Genomic DNA, 5,112 nt, shown 5'->3' with positions numbered 1-5,112 from the left:
AGTTTATTAAACTACTAAGCTACAGCGGAAGACTTCTATCATCAGACGGTGGCACATCCCAGCTATCCCAGTAACTCGACTCATACCTGCTCAATAAATGCTCACCATCCCCGAATGGATCACCACAGTTTTTAAAACATTAAACGGGGTCAGTACTAATCACACAATTTATATAAACCAACAATACAGTAAAACAAACAGCTCAATCATCACAGATATTCTCCGAACTCCAAACCCAACTCCACAATCCTGACTACACACTAAAGTGTGTAGCCCTGCCAGAGTGCCCATCGCAATAGGTCACTCCTAGTCGCAAGTGGGGGACCGCAGCCGTTCCCACCTAAGCCCCGCTTATCTCCATCGAGCGATAAACCCAAATCCATTAATGTGCACATCCCTTCTGTGGCGGGTTCCACAGAAGGCAAATCATGGGCGTGAAGCCACTCCCGCAAGTGACTCCACTCAGCCAGGGACGCACCCCGAAGAACACAGACAGATACAATCAATCACAACTACTATCAGCAACCAAATCCAGCAATCGTCACAATACGAGTATGATAATATTCAACAACCACAAAACACCACAACACATTATGGGACTAATACTGAGTAGGGAAACCCTACCTGAAAGCACAACACAATCAGACGATCTCATAGCTGATATCAAAACGCTTCCTCTACGAATCCTCCTCCTAACATACAAACATATAATCACTACTAAACACAAAATACAACAAAACCCCCAATTCCCATCATTAGGGTTTAACCAACTTTAACGCAATACTATAAAAACGGTACATAGATCTTACCCTCGACGCAAGGATCACAACGGTACAAAGAAAGGTAAAATCCGACCTTCCAAGCTCCGGGATTTGCCAACAATGCGATTGATGCGAAGAACGTATTTTGATTTCTCTCTTTGAAAGTAATTAGGTTTTAAAAGTGTTTAAAGAAAAGTGACGGAAGTTATTATATACTTAATCGCATTATTAACAAAACCCGAGAAATCATCTCCCGTAAACCGGCTACTCGATCGAGTGCCCCCTTACTCGATCGAGTATCTACGTTACTCGATCGTACGTTACTCGATCGAGTACCCAACAGGTCAGAAACTATTTTAAACTGCAACTCACCCTTACTCGACAGAGTAAGGCCTACTCGATAGAGTACCCAGAGACTCATAAATCCGTAGTATTACAGTCTTCCCTCCTTAAAAAGAACTTCGTCCCCGATGTTCAAACGACAACAAAACAAAGACTCACACTACAACACTCCCGACTCAACAAACAAAACAAACTCAACATAAAACATGTGACCAACCCAAACTCAACCCGATTCAACGACAACAACCATACCGACACAACATAAAAAGGGTATAAAAAATCTTAAAAACTCTTTGCGATCATCTCCTACCCCCCTAAAAGAAACAAGTTTACGTCCCCGTAACCATACATACCTGATCAAAAAGGAAAGGGTGACGCTGTCTCATGGCCTCCTCTGCCTCCCATGTAGCTTCCTCAGTCTCGTGGTTAGACCAAAGGATCTTAAGCAAAACTGTCTCACCACTCCTAGTCTTCCTAACCTTCCGGTCAAGAATCTGCTTAGGTACCTCAAGATATGATAAGGACTCATCTAGCTCTAAGCTCTCTGCCTCTAACACATGTGATGGGTCACTCACATACTTCCGCAGCTGCGACACATGAAACACATTATGCACTCTCTCTAACGTAGCTGGTAAAGCCAGACGATATGCAACCTCTCCAACCCGCTCTAAGATCTCATAAGGTCCGATGAACTTCTGACTTAGCTTGCCCTTCTTCCCAAATCTCATAACCCCACGCATAGGAGACACTTTCAGAAGAACCTTATCCCCAACCTGAAACTCTATATCCCGGCGATGTAGATCTGCATAACTCTTTTGCCTATCCTGAGCTGCTCTCATCCGTTCCCTGATCATTTTAATCTGTTTAACCATCTCATGTACCATCTCTGGTCCTAGAACCACTGCCTCAGCACTGTCGTCCCAACAAATCGGACTCCTACATCTCCTCCCATATAAAGCCTCGAACGGTGCCATGCCAATACTAGTGTGATAGCTGTTGTAAGAAAACTCTATTAAGTCCAACCTCTGTTCCCAGCTACCACCAAAGTCCATCACATAAGCTCGTAACATATCCTCGAGGGTTTTGATTGTTCTCTCAGTCTGACCGTCTGTCGCAGGATGAAAAGCTGTACTCATCTTCAAAGTTGTTCCCAAAGATTCCTGCAACTCTTTCCAAAACCTTGAGATAAACCTCGCATCTCTGTCAGACACTATGTCCTTAGGGACTCCATGTAACTTTAGCACATTCTTTCGATAAGCCATAGCTACTTGTGCTTTAGTCCATGTATCTTTCATTGGCACAAAGTGAGCTGACTTGGTCAGTCGATCCACTATTACCCATATCATGTTGTTACCCTGTTGACTCTTTGGCAAACCCACGATAAAATTCATAGAAATGGATTCCCACTTCCACTCAGGTACCTATAAAGACTGAATCTTACCTTGTGGTCGTCGCTGTTCCCCTTTAACTCTCTGGCATGTCAAACAACGGGCCACAAATTCAGCTGTTTCTTTCTTCATCCCAGGCCACCAAAACGTGTTCTTCAAGTTCTTGTACAGTTTGTCACCACCTGGATGTACTGAATAAGGTGTACAATGTGCCTCTGTCATGATAGTCTTTTTCAGCTCCTCATCATTAGGGACACACCACCTACCATCGAACCTCAAACTACCATCTGTATGAATAGAGAATCGAGACACTGTCCCTTTCTCTACTCCAGCTCTCCACTCAACCATCTTAGGATCCAACGCCTGTTTACCTCGAATATCATCATAAAGATCAGGCTGTACTGTCAAATCTCCCACAGCATCCCCTCTCTGCATCATATGTATCCCAAACTTCCCCACCTCATCTCTCAACCTCATCAAAGATAGAGCTGTACACAGGGAATGTACACTCTTCCTACTCAAAGCATCTGCAACAACATTGACTTTCCCTTCATGGTAGATAATATCCATATCATAATCGCCAATCAGCTCCATCCACCTCCTCTGTCTCATATTCAACTCCTTTTGAGTGAAAATGTACTTGAGACTCTTGTGATCCGAAAATACCTTAATGGTCGACCCATAAAGGTAATGTCTCCAAATCTTGAGAGCAAACACCACTGCACCCAACTCTAGATCATGTGTAGAGTAGTTCTCCTCATACGGCTTCAATGTTGGAGCTTGTGTCCTCCACAAATTAGTGTGATAACATTTGTAAATCTCTTACAGGTTCACAAGGGTATACTTTGTATTTTAATCAGTTAATTAACGATTACCTAATAACGGTTGGCTTGCTAGAAAGTTTGACGTTATTATCATACAGATGGCGGTGATCAACTGGTCCCTAAAGGTCATACCTATAGGATGTGTTTGAGAGATGTGGTTATAGAAATATGATCACATTGATGCCTTATATGACTAAACAGTTAGTCAATGTGTTGATGAGACAATTATTTAATGAAGATTAAATAATATTAGTTGAGACGAATTAACTGTCAATTCGTAAATTGAATATAATAAGTTATATTTAATTAAATGTATGTAATGTTAGCTTGGACGAATTAATCTGTTAATTCGTAATTAAATGTAATCGGTTATATTTAATATCAACAAGATGAATGTGTCATAGTGGTAATAGTGAGGGTACTCAAACCAAGAGGTCATGGGTTCGATCCTCACTAGATGACAATTTAACACATTTTATACATTTTTGGAATAACCGAAAATAAGGAAATTATACTCCTTATTTCGGTGAAATGGGCCGAGAATTAAAAGAATATGATCTACCCTAATTACTTCCTAATACACGGTTTATAGGGAGTGAGGGAGAACATTATTCTAACCTAATTTTTCCTAAGCCATTCTTGCCTCCCTCTCATAAAAAAAAAAACACAAATAACCTAAATTTTTACAGAAAATTTTCGATCGATTCTAGCATAATCAAAGGGCATATCTCATATCATCTTGGGTGCAACTGATAGGAGAATATCATTGCGATATTGTTCATAGACCGTTTTTGCTAGGACCGAAGGTTATTTCTTAATCCTTTACTTTTGTTTATGTAATTTTATTTTATGACTAGTGATCATCTTCATAAAATTCGTTATAATCCTTGAATATAAAGGGATGCATACAGATAAATCCCACAAGTGGTATCAGAGCCAAGGCCACGAATTTTAATTTTGATGATTCTCATAAAATTGTTTGTAAACAATAAGTAGGGTTTGCGAAAAAATATAATCGGCTGGAATTTTTTTGAGCCGTGGATTTTTTTTTTTTTTCGTTTCCGTTACTGTTCACGGATGAACAGTATTTTTTTAAAAAAAAAAATTCTGTTTTTCTTTCTTTCTTTCGGTTTCTCCTGAAAAACCGATTAAAGTTTTTGCGGCTGTTTTTGTTTATGCCGATTTGAAAAGCATCCAAGAAAAGTAAGAATTTTTTTTCCTGTTACGGTTCACGTTTCGGTTACTGTTCACTGTAGCAGTTCATAAAAAAAAGAAAAAAATTTTATGTTTCGGTTTTTAGAGATAAAGCCGAGTTTAAAAAGAAAACAAAACGGGCTGTTTTTGTCTTGTTTTTGTCGCAAAAATGAAAAAAAAAAATTTGGGCTGTTTTTTTTTATTGTTACTGTTCACGGCTGGACAGTTTATAAAAAAAAAAAAATGGTTTTAGCTTTAAAACCGAGAGAAAGATTATTTTTGAGTTGTTTCGGTTTTACCGAGCTATTTTTAAAGATTTTTTTGGGCCAATTAATTATTGTGAAGCGGTTCATAATTAAAAGATACCTAATTATTTTAAAGCAGTTTAAAATATTGATGGATTAAATTCATATTACAAGTTTAATATGAATTAAGATTGAAATTAATGTGATTAATTGAGGAATTGTCACTTAATTTGATTTAAATAGGTGGTTTGGATAAAATTAATCAACATAATTAAGGAATTGTGTCATGTATGTTTAATTTATTTTTAGTTGATGCATTTTTATTTTAGTTGAATGAATCGATTTAATGAATTTAATT

Source organism: Silene latifolia, chromosome 10, assembly GCF_048544455.1.
Source record: "Silene latifolia isolate original U9 population chromosome 10, ASM4854445v1, whole genome shotgun sequence".
In the NCBI taxonomy this organism is placed as follows: domain Eukaryota; kingdom Viridiplantae; phylum Streptophyta; class Magnoliopsida; order Caryophyllales; family Caryophyllaceae; genus Silene; species Silene latifolia.
Note: the sequence above shows the minus strand (reverse complement) of the source record.